Source organism: Seriola lalandi, unplaced genomic scaffold (assembly GCF_002814215.2).
Source record: "Seriola lalandi dorsalis isolate HSWRI2012SDOR001 ecotype SW California unplaced genomic scaffold, Sedor1 jcf7180002054277, whole genome shotgun sequence".
Lineage (NCBI taxonomy): Eukaryota > Metazoa > Chordata > Actinopteri > Carangiformes > Carangidae > Seriola > Seriola lalandi.
The window spans coordinates 1,742,643-1,768,142 of record NW_019524830.1 but is presented as its reverse complement, the minus strand read 5'-3'; the positions used below and the strand labels follow the sequence as shown (position 1 = coordinate 1,768,142).

General features: G+C 42.4%; 1 protein-coding gene across 1 annotated transcript in view; it reads right to left on the bottom strand.

Moving 5' to 3' along the window:
- ece2a (endothelin converting enzyme 2a) overlaps nucleotides 1-25,500 on the bottom strand; it is a 74,758-nt gene that overhangs the window by 38,492 nt on the left and 10,766 nt on the right. The window lies entirely within an intron of this gene.

Sequence of the window (25,500 nt, the reverse complement as noted above, 5' to 3'; positions counted from 1 at the left end):
GGTGGGGGGGTTTGTCACAAGGAACAAGGTTTCAACTTGTAGCTCGTCTCTAGGTGACAGACAGATGAAAGCCGAGGAGAGAAATAAAAAAAAAAAAAGGAGACTAAAGGAAAGTGAAGATAACCTCTCATGTAGCAAGACAAGATGAAAATAATCTACTGAACGCAGCATCTCACCTTTTGGATCAGATGACTCATAGATCGTGTAGATGGAGGAGGAGGAGGAGTGGGTGGAGAAGACAGGCAAAAGAAAAGAGGGAAAGAGATAGGAGTGGGAGGAAGCCTGGGAGGGAGGCATACAAACTTACTTGATGCACATATTTGTTTTAGTAAAGATTCTTGTGTGTTAGCCTACAAAATGGTCACATTATCTTACACTTAAAAGTGTGTGTGTCTGTATGTATATCAGTGTTTATGGGTAACCGCCTGGTAAAAAGGGGGGAGAAAGTGTGATAGGTGGGGCTGTGATTTCCAGCAGCACGTTGGCATTGACACCTCTGTTGCAAACGTGTGGCTGGCGCTTGTTATCACCTTACTGCACCTTCTAATTACCAGCCTCCAAAAGCTCCATGTATGTGTGCATGTGTCTGCGTGTGTGTGCGCGTGTGTGTGCGTGTGTGTGTGTGTGTGAGAGACTGATTCAGTTAGCAGCCTCACACGCTCAACAACACATTTGTAACCTCTTTAGATGAGTGTGTGTGTGTGTGTGTCGCTGTAGAAATCTCATGTTGTACAATCATAGCAGGCATTAATTGACACATACAGACATACGTGGACAACTGAGAGGCAGCAGATGTGAGATAAAAACTGATGAAAACAGAATTAAAGTGAAGGGGGGGGGCAGCTGCAGATACATAAAAACATTGTACAGCAAGAGAGCCCCGTGCCTATTGCAAATGCATGCAAAACTGTGTGTGTGTGTGTGTGTGTGTGTGTGTGTGTGTGTGTGTGTGTGTGTGTGTGTGTTTTAGACATCAGAGGGCTTCAGCCATGCCGTCCCCTGATGCTCTCCTGGTGAGACGTTGGCTTCAAAACAAGAGAGGAAATATGTCAGTGCTTCTTGTCACTCTCAGATAGTTGAACACTTTCTTTATGGATGGCTGGAATATGAGAGAATGTGTCAGAGTTGAATTACACAGGCTCAACAGGTTATTTTAGATGACTTTAATCTTACTCGGCGTGTGCCAAAATCAAGCAACGGCTTTGGAAAATATGGAGGAAAGGCAACCTGACAAACAAGATATGAGTTACAGGAAAATTCCTTCCACTCAAAAAATAGGTCAGAAACATCATTTAAAAAAAATAAAAAATCATCCTTTATGGAAACAAAGACAAATCATTTTGCAACCACCGTTCAGTTTAAGGTCAAAATGAGGGTCTGTGGCCTCGTTATATGCCCACATTTGGTGCTCTGCAGAGTGGGTTAAAATCAACCCTGCACTCCCCTCTCAGATCCCCAAGCACGCCAGACATTGTTTCCAAAGGGTTCTCCCCGCTGACACAGCTATGTGTGTGAGTGTGTGTTTTCTTTTTCCATGCACTCGACTCTGAGGAAAGGGTGTCACATGACGGCTCATTCCTAGGGGTTGTCACGACAATTATAGTTGCCAGGCTGTCATCAAGGGCACTCCTCTCATTTTGGGTCTGTGACATCAGCTGGTGCCCCCCGCAACCTATGACCTTTATACATGCACGCATGCACGCACACACACACACACACACACACACACACACCCCAACCTGCCTGTGCGCGCGCACGCGCGCGCACACACACACACACACACACACACACACACACACACACACACACACACACACACACACAGCCAAAGAGGAGCTCTAACAGGGCGTACTGAACACGTATCAGTCTGTTTGTGTGTGGGTAGATCCCGGAGTGTATGTACTGTGCATTTATGTGAAAAAGGTTTACTGAGGATACCAGGCCGGTCCAGGCCAGCTTGGAGCCGGGACCCTGTTTTGCCTCCAGCTGGAAGTGAGGAAGCTAAAACCTCCTGATAGCCAGAGAGCGCATCCTAACTGGATTATCCAGAGCGGCAGACTAAAGTTAGAGGTGTCATATCACCTTGTTCTGCCGGCTCTGTGAGTGTATGCATGTGTGTGATGGAAAATTTGAGTCCTGGTCTTAAAAAAGTGTCATACCACTCATAACAAATCTGCAAAAACAAACTGTGGTGAACATCTATCATCTGTTTGCGGCGTGTGTAAACTGTTTGTTGGTCGTGTTTGGCTCTCTGTGTCTATTTATACAGGAAATTCTGCACAAACAAGAATTTTTAAAACTGGAGAAGAAGCGCACCAGCTGCTGGGTCAGAGAGGAATGATGTCCTAACATGGAGGTGGTTCCTTCCGGCGGAGTCTGAGATGCTCTGTCCAACAATGGTATCAGATTGCATGTCTGACCTGACAAAGCCTTTGATATTCAATGAAAAAAAATAGCTTAACATGTGACTCCCATCGCTGTGGAGACACACCACAGGGGAGGAAACCTCTGAGGTAATCCACTGGAATAACGCAGCATTCCTCTGCTGTTCAGAAATGGCCGGCTCACTGAACATTAGGAAAAAGACCACACAACAGCATTTCCCTGAATGACAAAATTTCTCCACCAAACTGGAAGGTTGGGATAGTTCTTAATGCAATCCGCAAAACTCATGCCATTTAGGATTACCACAGAAAAGACGATTTTGCAAATAGCAGAACCCCTAAGAGAAAAAACCCAGTTTTATGTCTTTGATTTTCTATAAGGAATAACACAAGCTCACTGCCTACCATGGGTGCTCACCTCATTCATAACACAACTGTTTGGGATATTGAGGGTGCGCTAGTAGATATAACCCGAAAACTATATCTAATGATTACATAAAATGTTTGCAAAAGCTTTTCTTCTTCAAGACGGTGCTGCTCCATCAGAGTATCTTGATTTCCATTTCTACTTTGCTCAAAAATGCATCCAAAATAATGCCACCACATTGTAATTTGGACAACAGCAAACATGTCGGCTAAGAATTAAGGTTTTTATATAATTCAGTACAACCAATTAAATAAAGATAAAAATCATCAAACCATCAAAATAAAAGCAGTCCCCTTTGTAAAACCACAGCAGACCTAAAAGTCATAGGAATTTATTTTATAGTAAGTCAGTAGTTTCGAGTGAAGCTCCTTTACTCTTACACAACATGAACCGTTTGAGATTTGACCTTTGAGCTATCAGATGACCTCCCTCCACAAACACAGTGACTCTCTAGAGTCCATCTATGGTCAGGAGGGGTGGTGGGTGGGGAACCCCTGCCAGTGAGCCAGCGGTGTAAAATATCAAAGCTGCTATCTCTGAGGTGAGCCAAGTGCAGCAGTGGAAACTCCATGATGTCAGAGGCATGCGGGGTATTCATTCACATCCCAGATTGGTTTAGACACATTAAGGATGGGGGGAGTGTGGCCAGCACTGATGAAAGATGATGTCCCACATGCACTTGAGCAACAACACTGATGCCCCACCCACCCACCACCACCCCCCCGCAGGCTGTGGGCTAGCCTGAGGTAAACTGATGCCATGGCGACGCTTCACAAAGTTCAGCGGCATCTATTGTAAATGTCAACAAATGAAAAGTGCCCAAGTGGAGCCTGTTGGTGTCAGTTTTTGTGCGTGATTCTTTAAGTACATGCACATTCATCATGTGGCTGCATGTAAGCGTACTGCACTGCTTTAAATAAAAATGAACGTGGAGGAGAATTTTCCATTACGTTCAAAGTTGTTTGAGCTAATGTTGGTGCAGTTTCGTGCACAACGTGCGGTCAAACTCTGACTGTGAGCGGTCGTGTCACACCACAAGAGGCCTGCACGTGTGTCTGTGCTGTGTGGGCGCACCAGGACGATGATGAAAGCAGACAGTGTCGCACTGGGTCTTGTTTTAACCAATTATCTCTTGTTATCTTCCCACTAAGTTGTGGTCCACCATTATCTGATTAATTAAGCATAAATGTTTGTATGACAAGCATTTGTGGACATTTACACACAATCATGGCCTTTAATTTGTTTGACCTGTATGAGTGGGTTTATGCTTGAACCTAGTAGTAGGGGGGGCACGTGATGAATTTTGCAGACAGCGAAATCTTTTTGACACTTTGAAAGAATTCAGTGTTGTACTCCTTTGTTTACACAAGCAGTGATGGAAGAATGAAAAGATAAGTTGAGAAATGTACACGCTTGTTTGTTTGAAGCAAACCAACCCCTTTATTGATCCATCTTAAATTTTTCAGCTGAGTTTCTCACAATTTTCAGGACTTGTGCTGAGAGAAAGAGCCATACAGCTTGTTTCAGCCTCACATTGAGACAGAGGGCAGAGAAGATTCAGGAAAGGAAGGAAGGAGGAGGGGTAGAGGAAGAGAGAATAGAGGAAGATTAAGACACTGGCAGAGAGAATAAAAGGGGAAAACTACAAGAGCAAGATAAGAGAGAGAAAGGTAGAGATGAAGGTGAAAAGGACAGAGGACGAATAAGCAAAGGAGAGAAGGGAGTGACTGGGTGAACTAACCAGCCTCGTCTCCATGGAGCTGAGCATCCCTCACTACATATACACCAAATCCTTTCTCCTACTCTAAATGTCTTTATATGACATTGTACACTTGTACATACAGTACATGACAAAACTAGCAACCATTTACATTGATGAAGGGCCATTTAAATACACAAACGGCCCTGTGGTTAAGTGTGTGTGCATTTTGTCTCCGTCACACCATCCCTACATCTTCACTACGTATAGCTCTATTCTTTATTTTCATGTTTTTCAAGCAGTTTCAGATGCTCCAGAGAAGTTGCATCAGCAGCGAGGCCAGATGAAATTCTCTCAAAAAAGCTCGGCTTTTCCGGCAAGTTCTCCTCAGAAGTCTCTTCTTCCTTCCACTCACAAAAGCAACCTCAGTTGCATAACCGAGTATACGAGATAATTAGCGACTGAATAATTAAGCGTGTGCCCGTGACAGTGTGACTGTTTGATGGAGTGTGAGCCTGTGTGTGTGTGTGTGTGTGTGTGTGTGTGTGTGTGAGAGTGATGGAGGACTTTTGGAAGGACTCCATTGTATGAATCTGCCTCTCTGTAGTGGCATGCAGCCCAAAGCATATCCCAGATCCAAAACACCAACAGGCAGCAGGAACAGGAGCTTAGTAAATGGCAACGAGAAGAGGGAGCCATGTTTTCTCTCTTTTTCTTTTTTTTTTTTTTAGCCAGAACTAAGTTATTGAAAGCCACCTACTGCCCTCTTTATATTACTACTACTACTATTACTTTATGCTTTTTTACCTCCCCTGACAGAATTCATACAACACCACTAGTTAAGCACTTGTTGCACATAAAGTTTTTAAAAAATTGGAAGCCATGAGAGCTTTACGCTTCACCCTCTGCTCAAATAAAAACACTCAATTGTGGAAGCTGCAGCACTACAGACTGCATTATAAGCCCTCTCTGTCCTCAGCGGGGGTCACTCAACAGCCAAAAAAAAAAAAAAAAAATCAACTGTGCTGCGGTGAAAGTCTGGAGATCAAGAACGATGGATAGAGCAATAACATGAAAGGTGGGCAGCTGTCAGACAAAGTGGGCGAGCTGGGAGCAACAAGGGTGAGTAAGAGTGGGAGTGAGAGAGTGAGAAAGACGGACAGAGAGAGCATGTGGCAGAGTGTCCAAATGATGCAATTTAACCTGCCCTCTGTTTGTAACCGAAGAACTGGTGTAGGCCGACACATATGCAAACGCACACACACACACACACACACACCATGAGTAAAGGTGTGTCACTGCAGATCAGGTCCTTGTAAAAAATTATGTTGTGACCTGTTATACTTCCAGAAACAACAACAACAACAACAACAAATGATCCCTTAAAACAATAAATAATGGCACAATGAAGCAAGTGAATATGATCACAACTACTTATACAGCACGTCTAGTAGCTATTGTGTCCACATCCGTCTCCCTCACAGTTTTCATCCCACAGAAGTGGCTGCACAAAACTCTCGTTAGATCCATCAACGCCCCACACGGCATATCAAAGTACACTCATCATCACAACATGGCATCCCCTGTCACAAATTACAAATTAAGTTTACACTAACTCTCCTAGAGCCATTCTTCCAAAAAGAATTTGGTGTTTTTTAGTGATGGTAGTTGAGATCACCTGCTCCAGAATCTCCCACAGGTGTTCAACAAAGTTATGATCAGGTGACAGGATATACCATACTATATGATTCACATTATTTTGATTAAACATTTCCCCTCACAGAGCTGTGAAGTAGAGAAGATGTTTTGTAAGCATTTTACTCTTAAAATTGCCACGTCAAATTTTTCTGCCACAATGCCAGTACGACTCTAGGGATGTCGCTGTAAGTTGGGCAGTCAGTTATTTATTCAAATTTTTTCTTTTTCTACAGTGCAGCCTAACACCAAACCTGCAACACATCACCAAGGTACGTGACACCCTTTCACTGTTCCACACCTGCCATATGGAAAATCCCCAGCACTGTCGTCACATCACAGGCTCTGATTGCAGTTGTTCACAATAGGCTGCGGCTCTGTGTGTCCCAACTGTACGATGAATCTAACACAATGAGGAGTTCACGTTGTGTGAATAAACCAGTATTTCAGCACAAGAGCAAACCCAATACCAGCTCTCTCAATTAGTTTCAATAACCAGAGTGTGGCATCTTTTCACTGCAGTGGAAAAATCCATATTGTCACAGCCTTTGTCAGGTTGTACAACAACCTACATGAGTTACACTGAACCGGAGAAGCTTGTCCGTGGCTGTTTGCTTGCACATTTGTGTTAACAGCTGTGTCTGTCAACAACTTCCCCCTCTCACTCCCCTTGATATTCATTATAACCACCTTTAGTCAGTTGCTGAAGCACCAATATTTATTTTTCCATGAGGGTGTTCTCGAAAGAAAGCCTGTGCGCGCGCGTGTGTGTGTGTATGTGTGTGTGTGTGTGTGTGTGTGTGTGTGTGTGTGTGTGTGTGTGTCTTTGTGTAACCACAATCCTCCTGTACTGTTTGTTCTCTTTGACTGGCAGTGTTTTAATCTGTCCGTCAGTCAGTGGTGTAGCGGCAGAGAGGAAGGTCATGATTCAGCAAGAAACCGTGAGTGTGTGCATGTGCGTATGTGCAATCAGATTCACAGGAATCATTTCTCTACTGTCTTTAATCTGGGATTAATCCTCCTCACCTGCACTCCGACTATGTACACACACATAACAGCAGACACACCCACATCAGAGTTACAGACTTACTGTATGTAGATACAGTTAGAAATAAAAACAGCTCTCTTTTGTTTCATTTCCATAACAGCCCTCACTGACATGCTGCATGAAGCTATAAGATGCAAAACTCACAGAGACATCACTGTCACTTCTCTGGTACCTTCTTATAAATGCATGCAGTACGGCTTCAGCGAAGACTGCCTCAGCAAGAAAACACAGCACATTATAACAGTAAAGATTAGGCAAAGTCACACAGATAAAGACTCTGAAGGTACAGAGACGAGCCGACGGAGATACCTCAGAGATTTCATGACAGTTAGCACAAATTAGATGTGACAATGACATTTTACTGCGAGAGAAACTGCAGGTTTCATCAGCCTTTTCTTCTAAATGTTGTGTGTGTGAAGTAAGATTTAAATGAGGCCAAAACTTGGAAAAATCTCTGTGTCCCAGTGAGTGTAATGTTGGTGGATAGTCTGACACATGCTGTGAACAAGAACGCAAAAACACAAATAAATACACATAAATACACACACAGAGACGCACGCACACACACACACACGTCGTTGTGTTGAGGGGAAAAGGAAAGTAACAGCAGTATAAGGCATTTTCAATTAGCCACCTACCAAGACCACGTCTGTGACAAAATGAAACGGCCGAAAAAGCACAGGTATTCTGAAGTTTTAAACACCCACACACACACACACACACACACACACACACACACACACACACACACACACACACACAAACACTTAACACACACATGCACACAGAGGCTCAAACTTGACTAGTTCATTTTCTGCCTGGTTGGCAGGCGAGTTTGTCAGTTCAAGGTGCCTGCGTCTATATGTAAATGGCTCTGTTGCCTGACCTTGGTGTGATTATGCAGAATGGATCAGGTTTTACAGATGAGGGCCGGCCCAGTGTGGGAGCTTTATGGCTGACCAAGCATATTGATCCCTGCGGGAGGGAATAACATGTCTCTCTGCAGTGTCATTGTGTCATAGTCTGATCTGAGCCGTAGTTCTCAATAAAAAAAGGTGCTGCTGGAAATTCAGGGCTCCTGACAACAGTTCACTCAGTCAGTGCACTGAAACACTCGGGGCCCCTCAAGCATTCAGTATCATTTAGTTTGCTTAGGCTTCAAGCAAAATCACACGTGTCTTCATGTTTATAAAAAGATTCACCAAAAGACATTAGAACCGGACAAAGGCCAAAAGTTCAATTTTAAGAGTTTTGGCCATGTACTGTAAAAGTACTTGAAATTTACCGAAAACTTTGGTTTAAAATGATTGATAGTTCAGCTTTAAGTGTAATTATAGTATGTCCAAAATAATTTTAACATTCTACACTTTGTGATAGAGAGGAAAGGTCATAGGCAGGAAAAACACTTGCACTGGAAATGCATTTGCTGCATCACAATATAGACTGGTTTTACTTGACTGTCTCAGGTTGATTCGGTCAGCAGACCCTCCTCAGACCCTCTTTGCATCAAGTCAAAATGAAGTGAGACATTAGTCCATATTCAAACTTAAAACTGTCCTTTTCAGACATGGGCCACGCTGCACTGCACCCATGCATGATACAATTGCTGTCTGGACATATAAGGGTGCAGGGCTCTTGGCAAATACCAAACTTTGATCGGTCAGTTTCCAGCATTCAGCACATTAAGATTTAACTGTTAGAAACATTTTATGCTAAAGATTTAAACTGCCAACTCCATTAAACATCACCTTCCTCATTACTATAGTGTGTCAGTGCATAAACTAAGTTGTTAAATGACATTCATTGATAGCACATTAACATCTGCGCCAGCTAGTTAAATGGCTAAACCTGCTGTCTGCCTCTGTGTTAAAATGGTGCAGGTGTTGACAATTTATGACACAACAAAAAACCACTTGTAATGTTTATCATAATGCATGTCTACATACAACAGGTGGAACTAGGACTTTGCAATACAATGGTGGCCTTATGTAGATTCCACATTGCCCTACACAACGTCTAATAAAGGCATAGAGTCGCGTCAGTCCCTTCAAAGTTGTAGACTTTCCAACAGGTGCTCCGAAATAGTTACTGTAGTTTGTACTGACATGACAGTGCGGTCTGCAGTCTGCATTTGGGCCACTAGCGAGCAGCTGACAGCAGAGAAGTTGCTAATGAAGAGTGAGTCAGCCTCTGAGACAGGCTGGTGGATAAAGAAGGTGATTAATGCTGCATGCTTCATCCTCTTCCTCTGGACGCCTGCTAAATGCAATATGCCAATGCCTCATCGCTACTCTCCATCACTCTGTGACAGACAGATATACACACACACACACACACACTTTGATTCATCCAGTCTTCTGGCTGCTCGTCTGATACCTCGTAATGAAACTGTTGTTTACCATCGATTCAGTCCCATCTACAGTTATTTCAGTCATCTGCATATGACTGTTGCATAATAAAGGATTGATGAAGGAAGGTCGTTCTTCAAGCATCTGCTGCCTAATAACTGAGGAACTGGACCGGACTGGACCGTACAACATGAGATACACACACCGAAACACACACGATAAGTCTGTTCTCACTGAATCATGACCACTTCCTGTTTGGCAGGAACTGGATGTTCTTCGTCCATGAGAAAAGCAAGAAACAAGAAGTGGAGGAGGTGACAAGAAGGACTTGAGGAGAAGTCAGATTGTGTTTGTGTCCCAACAGGCTTCATCTCAACACCATCCAATCTCCAACTTTTGAAAGGAAAAAAAGAAATCTGTGACCTTTCACTGCAGCCAAGACCAAGACCAACACTTATGTCACTCACTCAGCCAAGAGGAAGTACTTATATGGTCATGGGAACAGGAACCGCAAGAGGAGCTGTGTATGTCACAGCAGTAATATCTGTGATGCTCCAAGTCTAGATGCAGTGCGAGGAGGGCTGCTGAAACTCTGAACAGCTCTTTCCAGGCTGCAGGGGATTGAGAGAGCGAGGTATGAATGACATTCAATTTGGTGGAAATGGGGAAGCGAGGGATGTGAATGGCTGGAGCTATGAATAAGGATAAGAGCGGAGGAATTTAGGGGGTGGGGTAGAGAGTGAAAGGGAAGAGATGCGGAAGAAGAGCAGGCCGAGATGGATGAGTGTGAAAAGGAGTAATTGGCAAGTGCGACGATAAAGAGGGGAGAGGAGAGGCTGGAAGTGAGTGGGTGGCATGACGTATTCAGAGTCTTTCTCTAACTCTCTCTTCTCTCTCCTGCTTTCTCTATTAGGCATCTCTGCTGCAGCGTCAACTCCAACTGCATACTTGATGAGAGAGCCAGCACAGGTCCCAAGTCTCAACACACACACACACACTGTTTGATAAGGCAGTGCCAGGCTAAGCGCTGAGTCTGGCACCAGTCCTGAACCCACTGCTACCCCTGCCTGACTCTCTCTCTTTCTCTCTCTCTGTCACACACAAACACAAGCTTACACTTAGACACACACATCAGAGACAGCAGGTTGTGAGAGGGGTTCCACTGGTTTTCAGCAGTTTCCAGGTCTTGAAATATTTGTTTACTGAAAATATATTTAATGAATCTAGAGACACCAAACCTACAAAAATAACGCACATTTGAATTGTGCACGTACGCTGCTAAAAAAAATAAGTCGCTGTGTCACACCTATGAATTATAGGAGATTATGGATTAATAAAGTTTCATAAAAATTGCTTAAAGTGTTTCCAGATTTCCTGCCCATGGTAATCTGGTGAATATACTGCATCTGTTGCATGAAAAAAAAATGCTCAAAAGGTTCAGGTCTGCTCTTATACACACTTTTCTCTAAAAACAGTTAGCTTATGTGTCAATAATGTCTGCTAGCTAACTTTGCTTAGCTTACTTTGGCCATGGTTGATTGATAACTAAATGTGGTAGCTAGCTAGAGAGGCAAATAAACAGCCAGTCTACAGCCATGCTAACAGCTTTGTGAGTTTGTACTTACGCAAATCTTATCTAAATAATAAAGTCAGTAGTTTAATAATGAAAATGCTAACATGATGTTTGGCAGGTACATTGTGTATCACATTCAATATGTATTTTCATTGTCTTAGCATGCTAACATTTGCTAATTAGTACTAAACACAAAGTAAAGCTGTGGATGATGAACATTTAGTTTTGCAAGGATTTGGTTATAAATAAAAGTATTGGACAAATTAAAATGTCAACCTGCTGCTGGTGCTAAATGAAAAGTCAGAGGATCGCCAGTCAGTAGACTTCATCCTCCTGGGAACATGAATGTCTGTGTGAAATGTCAGGCAGGCCGTACAATACACAAAAAATATTCAAGCAGGATTTTTCATTTGAGAGGAAAGGAAGACTAGGAGCTTTATCGTGCCGCCACGCACACACGCACGCACGCACGCACGCACGCACGCACACACACACACACACACAGGGGATAGTGAGTCTGTAGATTAAACAGCTTTACTTTATAATAACCAGTCCTCTTCAAAGCAGAGCATATCAGCAGCCCCTCCCCTCTTGTCCAACTCTGCCCTCAACAGTAATAAAAAAATATACATACATACACACACACACAAAATAACAATAATTAAAGTAAAAATTGGAAACGACTAACCAGTGTTAGTTGATGAACAGCTGAGCAGCATTGACATAAAATTATCTCTCTGCTGTCAAATGATCATTCATGAATACAAACACAAAGACTAAGGGTTGCCAAGGCCAAAGGCTGTCTAGCAGTCAGTGACAATCAGATTCAAAGCTAAGTAGTAAACTGAGCCAGCTGGTGTGATCACAGGGTGATGTCATGCTGCTGTGTCCCTGCGAGGAGGTTAACACGCTCGGAGTCCTCTGATGACATGGACCTCATTTCCTGGGCAAGGAGGCTGATCTATGACAAAGCTCACACCTCTCCAGGGACTGTCTCAGGTTTTGGGTTGAGACTGCAGGGGGACACATTTACAATTGGCACAGGGAGTGTGTTCTCAAAAGGAATGCAGATTTTTTATGTGACGTAGAAGTCAAAGAAAAGAAAATTACAAACTATAGTAATATATATCATGTATCATGTTTTGGTGAGATCCAAAATTAAAATTTGATATTCAAGTGGACAAAAGTAGTTTCCCAAAGAACTGTACTGTATGTACAAATACAATTTGGGCTAAATTGTGTAACTGTTAAGTATTAATTCAACATTTTATACATCAGGTATAATTCATGCTTCATTAAAGGGTGACATTTGAGAACAAATCTTAAGGTACAGCTGAAAAATATAACTCTGATTTCATTTGATATTCCACTTTTACATTAATGAGAGTGTAAACTGTGTCTGATGTGGCTCACTGTATCAATCAATACATTGAGTAGTGATTAGTGATTCTCTGGACTTGCCAAACAAAAGATTTCAAACAGTCATGGGTAATGTACATTAAATGACAAAAAGGTAGAGGCATACAGCTATTAAGTAGTAGTAGTAACATCAATAAAAATGGAGCATTGTATCACTGCCAATAAAAAAAAAAACTGATTCAAGTTACAGTATACAGAGGGTCACATGAAAGGGAAAACTACATTTGGGTTAGAGTTGAAAAAACAGTAAGAAAACGCTTAATTTATTATTCCTCCCACTACAACCCCTTCCAGTAGCAATGAGTGACAGGTAATTGCCAACATGGAGTGATGTCCTCCTACTCCAGAGTTTGCATAAATTGGGAACAGCACAGTGATGAACTACTGAGTCAGAATTCATAGTCATGTTTCATTGTCACCCTGTGAACCCTACCAGCAAGGACTACATGCAACTAAATGAGTGGGATAACCAGTGACATGGCAGACCAGAAAAACACTAGCACAAGTTTACTTACAAGTATTAGCCTGATAATGAGACTGCCATTTTGTTACACTTCCACTTGTTTGTTGGTACCTTAAGGGGAAGGGGGTTATTTTATTTTAACCGAACCAATCAGTGGCGAGTGACATATTTGAGCCTGAAAACTGAATTTACTGGTTACAGTTGTGAGTTGATTTAACAGTCATTGCTATAAATCAGCTTTCGGTGTTGATCTCATCCAAGCTTGCCGTTTTTCTGTATCTAGTTTGCTGTGAAAGAAAAAGACGTCCCTATTCTAAATCTGATTGGTAGATAGTTTGTTTAACCGATGAAAACAGTGATCTTCACCACATCAGATCTATTCGTTGAACACATTTGAGATGTTGGTGGCAATTTACATGTCTGGAACATATAGCAAGCAGACTTTAAAAATGATCCTAAATACCACTTAGAAGATGATACCAGGAGAAAAGACAATGTTTGAGGCCTAAAGTGGCTGAGGCAAGAGGCATGAGGATGCTAAGTCCCATTAGCCACCATCATTTTACTCATTACTTAAGCGAGCGAGACACATCCATGTTCTACACAGCTTCCCTGGCCGTCCCTCCTTATGTCCTTATAGTCATACAACTGGAGCACCAAATCATCTGGGAACATTCCCAAATTCTCTCCCCCCTTCAATCTCATTCCCCTCACCCCTCACCCCCATTGAGCTATTGCTGGGAAATGCATTAGGAACAAGATTAAGACCTTGAAAAAAAATGGCCAGAGTGGGAAGAGTGGAAGACTGAGAGGGGGCAGTTCTCAGAAAGATGGGAAAATATAATGCTTGGTGAGGGTAGAGTCTGCTGCCAAAATGTTGTTACATCATCGCAGGTCAGCGAGGCAAAGTGTAATCATGATAGAGATGAGATGATGGGGGGGGGGTGAGAGAGGGAGGAGGAAAAAGGGGGAGGAGAGGATGGGCAGACCAGATGTCAACTCCTGAAGATGAAAATGAGTTCGACCGACAGCAAAGGCTACTCAAAAACATACTACATGAGGGGGGAAAGAGAGTCATCTAACACCTACGTAAGAAAATGAAACAAAGGTCTATGAGTGCAGCAGTGTATTTACTCACAAAACATGCAGCTATACACAGAAACAAAAAGTTTATAATTTGCTTAAAAAAAAAAAAAAAAAAAAAATTGTTACGTGAAGCATCAATTGCTCAGACGGATGAAAACATCAGGCTTCTCAGTAGAACAGCAGGATATCTTCCTCCCCTCCTCCACCCCCTTCACTTCCTTACTTACTTCCACCGTTCCTCCTTCCACCTCTCTCTAATGTATATTATGTAACCTGAGCTACAGACTCCAGATGAGGAGGGTGCCAGGGATAAAGAGCAAAAAGACAGTGTGCCAAATGCAGAGACATAAAGACAGATGCATCTAGACAGGCATAGAAACAGACCTGAACACAGAAGAAAGAGACAGAGGTGTGCGGTATGAGAGTAGCTGCCATGATTTGAGAGGAAAAAAACTAAACAAAAAAAAAAACGGAGGCAGCAATAGAAAGTGAAAAGGAAAAAGAGAGTGTGTCAGAAGAAAGAGTCAAAAAACTGTTTAAGGAAAAGCAGTGAAAGTAAGGCAACAGACAGGATGATTCACTAATAATTTAGAGAAGGAAGGAGGAGAGACATGCAAATAATAATGATACACACGAGCAGACTATCTACCATGGATCAGAGAAAAAATAGAAAATAGGAGGAAAAAGAATTTTAAAAATGAGGAAAACATTTATAGGAAAAAATAAAAAGGAGAGAGATGACGTGGTGGATGTGTCAGTGGTTTAAGAATGTCACTGTGCACAGCATAAAAACCAGAGAGACGCTCAGATTCTCTCGTCATCAAATAGTCATGGACCGAGCACTCATCAGCTTTCACGCAGCTTCATAAGCAGCATACTGTGACAGGAACCACATTTATCATCCAAGCATAATGCACAGCACAGCAGGCAAATGGGACTTGGGCTCTTTAAAGTGAGAGCTATGGCTTGTTACAGGGACTGTGGAAACCTCATCTGCAGGGACACGAGTATGGACACGTAGCCAACTGAAAGAGTGTGACAGCATGCGTCTAAACACAGCACTCCCAGCCCGGTTTGGGTTTTTATGTGATGGGTGACATAGTTTAGATATGTGTATTGTGTATTGTGTATTGTGTGTGTGTGTGTGTGTATTGTGTGTGTGTGTGTGTGTGTGTGTGTGTGTGTGTGTGTGTGTGTGTGTGTGTGTGTGTGTGTTGATTTAATCTGCATGGGAACACAAGGTCTGGAAAGACTCCCAACAGTGGGATTTGTGAAAATCTGCAGCTCAACTCTCTCTTTTCTCCCAGTCTTTCCTCCTTACTTCCTGTCATTTTTTACTCTACTCTTTCATGAACCGAAAAACAGGTACACTGACCGTTCACTAAAGTCCTCCCTCCAACCAGTGACCGTCCAATCACACCGTAGCAACTGTAACTAGGCACGGCAGGCCTGCCAAGCTTTGGATTTCTCCACATGTTGAAGAGGAGTGTGTGGGGCTGCAGTAGGAGTGAGACACTGCATATAAATTGTGCGGAGGGTCTTATATTTTTTTTGCCTTCCCAAAATGAAAAACACAAGAGCAAAAGTGTAAGGAATGGATTAAACAGTGTGTTATTCTGCCATACCATAAGATGCACTATGTGCATACTATGTAGTATTTCTCCATTGTGTGGAAGCCAGTCCTGGAGGTTAAGCTAACGTTTGCAGCACTGCTCTGCTCCCAAACTGTAAATAAAGATGGACGTTGCCTCCGTGATGTCACCCATAGGTTTCTGAGGGGCAGTTTTGAAGTTCGGAGTGGGCTGATTCACTGTCGCCATATTGGCAGTGCCTGACTCCACCTAACTCCCAGCTAATCCAAAAACGGACCAAGAGGTGGGGCATGCTTTGGCTGAGACTTTGGTTGATGGCGTTTTATGGCAAGCATACCCACCTGTCACTCAAAGCCGCACGCCCTCAACTATGCACAAGTTTAAGCTTTAATAAAATTTAAACAGGTGAGTTTCATAAACATTCACCATCGTACAGCTGCCACAAAGGGGTAAATTAGCTATAGAGACCAAAACCGTTTTGTGGACCAGGCTTAAATATGTTTATTTCTGCTGTAAAGTTAGTGACTCGCTTTTGTAGCCAGCGTCAAGTGGCGTCAAGTAGAAACTGCAGTTTTTTGCACTTCTGTGTTGCCTTAATTTTTTTGCCCTGGAGGTTGCTGCTGGGTGTTTGCAAAACACATATATATGTTGTGAAAAATACAAACAGGTATGTGATCTATGCACCCAAACAGAGTTATATTACAACAAATTAACAGTATGATCTCTGAGTCTGACATTTTTCCTTATCAATTAAGGTGAACTAACTTTACACTGCAATAACGGCGCCATTACTTAATGTAGTGTTACCTATCTTCTGCATGAATCACCAGCTGGTGAGGATGCTGACCTTTTGCCTGAGACCTGCAGCTTTACCCTCAGTCTTTTTGCACAACATCAAGTATGTTGCCATCAAGTACATAGCTAGGACCCGTTTGTACAAGATTCTCATTTTAAACCGAGTCAGCTGGAAACATTAAAGTCAGCCAGCAATCTAATCTACAGTCGCTGGCTACGAGGCTGCTTTTGTTTACCTAAATCTGCCGCCACTAGCAATGTCAACTTTACATGTGCTGTGTGATAACAGAAAGCTTGGCAGATGTAGCAACAGTAAGTAAGGTGGGCAGGGTTAGCGAACAGTCAACTGAATGCCAATATATGGCATCAGTACAATGTTCACACAGCTTCAGACATGCTCCGTGCTGACTCTCCCCCTCATTAAGCTCACACACAGAAACAAGAACAACACCTTCTTGTTACAATCCATAAGTAAAATTAATGCATAACAATGTGTTTTTAAATAAATATTGTCTTGGGGAGTAGGTAGCCATGGCAACAGGCAGAGTAATTGACTGTGCAATGGTGGTTTGGGTTTGTCTCTCGGTGCTCACACAGACTCCAACATGATTTAACAGTGTAGGGATGAGAGGGGCTGTCTTGATAAAGTGTGTAGCATTAAACAGAGCACTGGACTCAAACCTCATGGGTTTGCTGCTCTCCGTCTCACTTGACTAACCAAAACCGTCTCACCCTCTTCCTTTCTTTCTACCTTCTTTTAATGCGTGCGTGCGTGTGTGTGTGTCTGTGTTTACGGGTAGCAGGGGGTGTTCAAGGCCCCGGTTCTCAGGTTAAGTGAACAGAGTATTACAAACTATGGCAGACCATCTGCTCTCTGATTCCCTGTGCAGGCTAATATAGGCCATGCACACACACAGTTGTTTGTTATGCTCTGATGGCGCTAGTTAATCCTAACACCAGTGGACAAGATAATCCTTCATCCAAACTTGAGACTCCACTTCGAAATACCTTTTCACTCATCAACTGCATCGCTGTCCTTTGACACTATCCTGCTTCAACTCAGCCACAGTAAAGCCAAGCCCACTTCTTCTGATCATTTCTATTTGTCAGATAGCTGGAACGTAGGAAGAACACAATAAATGGCAAATAAAAAAAAGAAGGTCCAGTCCAATTTGATCATAACAAGCAGTAGACCAAATGTGGACATCATTATCAGACCCCTTCGATTAAATGTTCCACTCTAACAGGGAAATGTCAATACTTCTAGCTCCAGTTACTAACTTTTGTTTACGTGTTGTCCGTCTGTCTCTCTCTCTCTCTCTCTCTCACACACACATTTAATTGTTGGGGTGAGCCACGGATGAAATATTCCATCATGTTAGACTACACATAATTTTACATCACACAGGGCAGCAAATTATGTTTATTCGCATTATCGATAAATCAGATGTTTGTTTCCTTCATTAATTGTATTTGGTCTATAAAATGCCACAGAATAATGAAATAATGAAAAACAGTTTGCTTTGTCCAACCAACAGTCTAAAAACCCAAAGAAACTATGTTCACAATCACAGAGGACAAAGAAAACCAGCAAGTAGTGAAAGTGATACGAAAATCTCAAACAATATCACGTTGAAAAAGTCCATATTGTCTTATTATTTTCTGTTTAAAAAAAAAAAAAAAAAAAAAAAAAACACTTGCGATGCCAACAACATCACACTGCAAGCCCAGCAGCACAAAGAAGAGAGGAGGCTCAGGCTGGTCAAAGTCAGTGATGTGCAGTGATGGAACCGAGGGGACAGGTGGCTTTCAGCGAGCCAGAGTCTGCACTGAGTGGTTTCCACCATTAATCAATCCAATCTCTCTCACACACATACCTCATTTCGCCCTCCCTGTACCCTTTAACTTGTCTCTCTGAGCGCCCTCATTGGCTTTCTGGTCAGTTCATCGAAGCACCCACAGTAATATATACAGACAATGCAGAGAAGAGACACTGAGAGCAATTGTCCTCGAGAGAAAAGCATCAGAGGGATCTATATTAGTTTCACTTGTACTTGTTCAAGAGTTGTTTCTTATCCAGCATGGCATGGGTCACAGGTCAGTGCACAGCCGCATTTACCCGGGGCCTTACATAATGACCGTACGTGACGACTCAAGTAGAACTGTTAAATGCTAATTCTGAAGGAAATTCATTCATCTCTTATGGGTAAAAAAAAAAATTCAATCATTTACATGTCAAGCTCCCTCCTCATGGTACCTCATATTTTTTTTGTATTGACTTTTTCTGTGAACGCTGACCAGTGCAACAATGTGAATTGATGGTGAACATGATTCTGACAACTCATTAGACACTGCCAGGAAACAATTATACTTTAAAGTGATACAGTAAGCACACTCACACTTTTGCACACAACATAGCCTAGACAGACAGACATACACAGCTTGGTCAAGGGTTGGATGCATTTGATTTAGCTGGTCTTAGATTTCTCTCTAAGTCTCCATAACCCTATGGTGACTATGTCTTTCTACTGTATTTACACAGTGGTTTCAGAAGGTATTCAGACCCCTTCACCTTTTGCACACTCTATTGTGATGAATGTTTAATTTTAAATGGATTGGATTTTAAATGGTAAAAGTTTTGCCAATCAATTTAAACTCAGGAACCCATAATGACAAAGTAAATAAAATGGTTTTAGAAATATGTGCAAATATATTAAAAATCAAAAATCTCTCATTAAGCTATTCAGTACTCTCAGCTATTCAGCAGCAATCTCAGCTTCAAGTCTTCTTGGGTAAGTCTTTACAAGCTTAGCACAGTTGGATTTGGGCAGTTTATCCGATTCTTCCCAGCAGATCCTCTCAAGCTCCATCAGATTGGATGGGAAGCGGCCGTGAACTGCCATCTTCAGGTCTCTCCACAGATGTTCCACCATTCAGCTGCCATAAAGAACTGATGGAGTGCTGCTGAGGTGGTCGTCTTTCCGGCAGGTTCTCTTATCTCTGTAGAGGACTTCTGAAGCTCTGTTAAAGTGACTATTGGGTTCTCGGTCAACTCCCTCAACAACACTCTCTTTGCACAGTTGCGGCAGGCCAACTCTAGAAAGACTCCTGGTGGTTCAAAACTTATAATCATAATTATCATAATAATGATAATTATTGAAGCTGCTGTGCTCCTGGGAACACATATTATATTCCTATAAGACTTCATGGTTTATCTTGACTGTGAGTTATGGTAACTTATATAGACGAGTGTGTGCCTTTCCAAACTATGTCGAGTCCATTCAATTTGCCACAGGTGGGCTCCAACACATCTCAAGGAACATTAAAGCAAACAGGATGCACCTGAACACAATTTCTAGCTAAACAACTCATGGTCCATTATTATTCCTGCCTAAATGCAATCTAATCCTGCAGTTTCTGAATAAGCAGGGGACATGTGACACAGAAGAGTAACAGACTGAAAAAAAAGTCTCAGGAAAACAACAAAATCAGAAGCAAAATGAGTCTCAATCAAGAAAGCCCTGCTATTGTTGGTGAGAAATTGTTGCAACACTGCACAACAACAGCACCATTTATCAGTCACCACAAAATACAGCTATGATGGTCACAAAAAGATTACTCAGAAAGTCTCTTCTGCCTGTCAATCCATACAAACCTTAGAGAAAAACAAATCTTAAAACAGACACAAAGAGATTACAGAAGCAGTAACTTTATTAAAAACTGTGAGGGGAAAGCATAATCTTAATTTTAAGTGAATAAACCTGTAATTCTCTCTTTTTCCAGAATTGCACGTCTTGTGTGTGCATGCGTGCATTTGAGACAAGGGAGAGTCCAAAGGCGAATGGAGAGTTACATAATCCCACCACGACCGAGCCGAACCAACGCTCTGTTACGCATGCTGTATCAGAAGTGAGCGATGGAGAGAGAGAGAGAGAGAGAGAGATGTACAGACAGTCACAAAATATTGAAGACTGGCGGTGAGATGGGTCCATAAACAGACAAAACGATGAGACAGACAGAGAATTAGCAACAGACAAACAGAGGCTCAGGGAGTAAATCTGTCAGTTAAGAGCCACAAAAAGAGAGAGAGAGAGAGAGAGAGAGAGAGAGAGAGAGAGAGAGACAAAAACATTAACAGATACAGATGGATATTCAAGCACATAACTCAGACTGGGGGGTAGTGTTAGACAGGTCAACAGACACAGACTGGGAGAGACAGACAGACAGACAGACAGACATGTGGGCTGACATGAAGATGCAGAGGTGGAGGTGCGGGTCTGTTAGTCTGTAACCTGCAGCATTACAAGCAGTATTATGTAAGAGTGCTGGGGACCGCCTCGCACAAAGCCAGTGCTCTCCTAAAAATCCTATTGGACACACAGACACACAGACGCGCACACACACACACACATAAAAAAAATATATCGGTGTATTAAACGACTTAGCTGCAGTAATAGTCTTACAGGGCTGGATGACGAGGGGATTTGGAGACTTGTAGAAGATACGGCAAAGCAAGGTTCTGGTGAAAGATAACAAACTGGCGAGTTAGAGGGAAGGTGAGACGGGCCAAGAGGATGTCATCGTGCAGCTACAATGAATCTGGTTGTGGAGACGTGTGATATATGACAAAAAATACATACTAATTCTGAAGGGGGTGGTTGAGAATGGAGTGGGTTCACACTGGGAAAGCAACGAAATTCACCATACTGAAAAATGTCAGTATGGATAGTGAATTCACTTGATTTCTGAGAGTTCTGTTGATGGATACTGCAGACGTTTCTCACAGCGGACATTTAGACTTGTAATATACTGCATGCCCATTGTAATATCAGAAAAAGCACATGTGTAATTAATAATATTATTCCATTTAAGTATCCCTGGAGGCCCTGCCAGTGAGCCAGCATACACAACCAGGGCTTTGGAACTGGTAAACTTAAAAGGAATGCAGCCATAATTAATTTAGTCAATTATACCCGTGGATTTCTTACTATGACATGTCAACATGCTGTGTACGCTAATGCCAGTACACAGAGGACATTGAGGAGCAGCTCACAGCTGGAAAAGAAATTCAACATTTCATAAGACTCCAGGAACATGTTGAAAAACTAACTAACTTAAAAGGTAATTATAGCTGATACAGGAAACTTCACACATCCAGAAGACACGGAGTAACATTAGCATTCAACAGGAGTCATGTGCCCAATTTTTGTCTCTACCAGCTCCTGAGGGTAATATCTTACTTTTAAGCAGCTAAATGTTCTTCTATGTTCACCAGCATGTCGGCACAGAGTCGATTTTTAGGACGTTTTTACTAAAAACAGTGAAACAATGAGCCGAATGATACTAAAAAGTTTTGGAGAGATAGAGAGAGAGACAGAGTGAGACTGATCGAAAGAAAACTGCAGAGTTGGGTGAAAATTTCTGGTTGGTTTGTTACAACGAGCACGTGCACAAAGTCAGAAGATGTGTAAAAAAAAATCGCGATTATAGCAGCTTCAAATATTTGGAAAAGCTATTTTCTACAATAACATAACACTGTTAATATCTTTTATACAAACTGCATCAACGTATACTTTGAAAATAAGTATGTAGTGCTCGATGTACAGAATGTATCTGTAGTATGGAATTAGGATACAGTAATGTGTGGTCTTACTCTATCAACCAAACAGCGGCACAGAGCATACTGCATATAAATAAGTCTACAACGTTAATGTGTCCGACAGTTCATTTAAAGTGGGCATTGTTCATTCAGCACACTCTTAACATCTGACTGAGCCGTCTGTTGATTCAGAGACACAAGCCACAAAGTCTGCTGCAATAGAGCCGCACTCTATTAAATATTTCACACACAGAGACCAAACTATACACAGCACCACACACCTATTCACAGGTGATTGAAGCGTACTACTCTACAGCACCACAGCAGGCTCGCAGCAACAGTGCGTCACTGCAGAGAGCTAAATGAATTAGGACATCAATGACGCACACACAGTGCTCTCACCTAGCTGACAGGGCTTTCCCTGCTCAAAGCTATGTGATGATAGGTTAATGACGCCATTGAGACTCACAACGCAGTGTCTTCCTCTCTCTCTGACAGGCAACAATCAACCACAGCTAAATAACTTTCTCTTACACGCAGGCACAGAAAAAGATATAGTATATAGTGCCGTGTCTGTCCAGTTTTACTCATTATTGAAGGGGATCTTCTTGATCCTGTTCAAACATAACACAAGTATTTAGTCCTAGGTCACTTCTGGCTTAATAGCATGGCCATATGTCCAATGTCCCTGTGCCATGTACATCTATATTGTTCATTCTGTCATTTGTTAAGCTCTATATGAGCACATGAAACAGGGTCATTCTCTCAAAGCTTCATCGTTCTTTACGCAGAGTCCTAGCTGTTGCTTTAATGTTCCATCTTGATTTTTTCGGACAGAGCCTGTCGCTGGAATCACAGATTTAAGTGTACAAGGTCACAGAAAAGGGACTTTGTGTGCGGCGACATGCAGCGATTGTCACAGCCAGGGAAGCCTGTCTCTTGGTATTCATGAGAAAAGAGCAATGCGACTGAATGCACTTAGATGACCTGTCTTTGAGGTCGACATAATGTCTTTGTGAGAAATGCACAGCAAGCTCCAGGATGACACTTCAGCCACTCTTCCTTCCTACTCCTCCTCCTCCTCCTCCTCTGTACCGGGAGAGAGGGAGAGTGGAGAGGGGACAGAGAGGAAGGAAAGAGAAGAGGTGAGAGAGAGCGGAGGGAGGGATGGAGCAAGGGTAATGTGATGCAGGAGTGTGCAGTGCAGACAGAGCAGGCTGCGTGAATGCCAATCACCAATATATTCCATATAGCCTCGACACACACACACATACACTATTTTGTCGGAACATTGTACTTGTAACATAACATTTTGTCATGAAACTCACTCTCTACATACTCTGCAGATGCAGTTGAATGTGCCAGTTTTACAAATGTATTATGTTTGGTTGCTTACATGAGAGAACAGACTCCATGTTTCAGTTCACACACATACATGCACAAACACACACGAAAACACTGACAGCCCACAGCAACATCCCCTTCAACAAACACATCTGCAGGCACTCGTAATGGTGCAAATGTGGCCGCTGTATTTTGACTCTGGCGGGGCAGAAACGATGTTCTGCACTCTACTGCGTTCTGTGGCTTTAAAATAGTCCAAATTCTGAGATGTCTACCTCCACCAAATGGAGTTTTGTTCTCACAGTATTAAGAATGACATTCAAACTATCTTTCCATTATCAGTATCCCCACCTTGAGGTGAACAGTTTTCATTGGGATCGCTTCCTACCTACTAAATAGTATTGAAACTATGAAAACCCCTGACGGTGTATTTGGAGGATTATCCAGCTTATTGGGGACATTGTTTTGCAGAAAGAGATGTTGCTGCTGAAATTTGAAATGTAATGCTTCAATGCTGCAAGCCCCACAAATGAAATTCTACTCACTCCTACTGTAATGGGACGGAAGTAGAAATCCACGACACAGATACGTAAAAATGTTAACAAGTAAGACCAAAATTATCTGCATGGTTAGACACCAACACAGGGTAAGTAATGTGTTATTTATAATATGATTGACCTGAACCTTTAATACAGGTCTAATCAGTTGATTAATTACACATCAGACACTGTGGCACTCAGTAATTTATGTTTTATACACAAAATGTTTCATTACACATTATGACATCTTATAGTTTCTCATTTTTGCCACATTTTATTGCATTCTTACACTTTCTGGGGTAGTTATGATTTAAATTGAGCACAGTTTTATGAATGTTTGATGAACAACAATTTATTTCACCATTATGCTTAATTTGCACTCCTCAAAGCAGACCTCTCTTTGCGATGGATTTACTTCTCTCCATCCTTCTCCCTTTTAACGCCTTCACTCTTTCACATCTTTGGTCTCCACTCTTACACAACAAAGAATATGTTTTCCAACGTGCTGGCTTTCCCTCACAACAACAGCACTTGTAAACACGTAATTGCATGCAGCGCACATTTAATCAAATCAAGTAGCCAGTCGGACTCATTTGCTAGCTGTATAATTTGCACTCTGTGTGGGAGTGAGTAACAGCCGCGCATCCTTTCGCTTTCCAATGGCCATATTATTACCGTAAGTCAGTGAGTCAGGATAGTGTGTGTTTGGTGTGTGTGTGGTCACCCCCACAGTCCGCCTGCACAAGCCCTCTCACCAAGGGCATTCATTGTTATTGAGAACCATCATTCACCGAACAAAATAAAATAAATAAATAAACTCTTTGTCCACACACAAACATCAAACACACTTCCACTGCTGCTAACAAGCACACAGAAACATGCATACATCCTGGAAGCCAGTGTCTCTGTGTGCCATCTACATACCCCAACACACACACACACACACACACACACACACTTATAATCACCACAGGTCGGAGGAGATTTGATAGTGTCTTCTAATTGTCCCAGAACAAAGAAACTCCCACTGCGCCATTAGAAAAACCCTGTGACACACAGACACACACAAGCACATTCGCTCTGTGCTCTGTTTATCAGGGCCAGGCCCATCGATCATCCTAGCCTGGTTGCCCGGGTAACCCCGTTATTATTCAAAGCACGCAGCACCAGCTTGCAGAGAAAGCTGTGTGTATATGTGTGAGTGCGTGTGTGTGTCAGTTAGGTAGGTAGTGGAGATTCCCATAGGCTAAGCAATCACAGGTCCAGGCATCCTCCCTGATCTGCATACCTATGAGGGTGGACATTAACAAACACACACAAACACACACACACACACACACACACACACACACACACACAGAGAGAGAGAGAGAGAGAGAGAGAGAAAGAGAGGATGATAGGGACACAGCAATTGGACCGCAGTTATTTCGCATTCTCCTCATTTCTATCGCCGACCACAGCACCCACCCCCACTCCCCCCTCCCTCCCA